Here is a 287-nt window from a genome sequence, read left to right on the forward strand (position 1 = left end):
CTATGGCTTCCACGACCTTGTGCATCATTCTTTACAAACATTAGCTTCGATTGATCTTCATCTTGGGTTTCTTCTTTGATGCGTTCTTCGAAAGCCTTCAATCTCCCAACAATGTCTTCGAATCCCGTTGAATTTAGATCGAACACTTGTTATAACGAAGCTACGATGTGAATGAACTTCGTTCTTGGAAGTCCCTTCAGAAACTTCTTTACCAGCTTTGATGCTTCCATTATCTCTCCTAACGCGGCTGCTCTCGATGCTAAGCCTGAAAGTTTTCCTGCGTAGTC

Source organism: Brassica oleracea, chromosome C2 (genome assembly GCF_000695525.1).
Source record: "Brassica oleracea var. oleracea cultivar TO1000 chromosome C2, BOL, whole genome shotgun sequence".
Classification (NCBI taxonomy): domain Eukaryota; kingdom Viridiplantae; phylum Streptophyta; class Magnoliopsida; order Brassicales; family Brassicaceae; genus Brassica; species Brassica oleracea.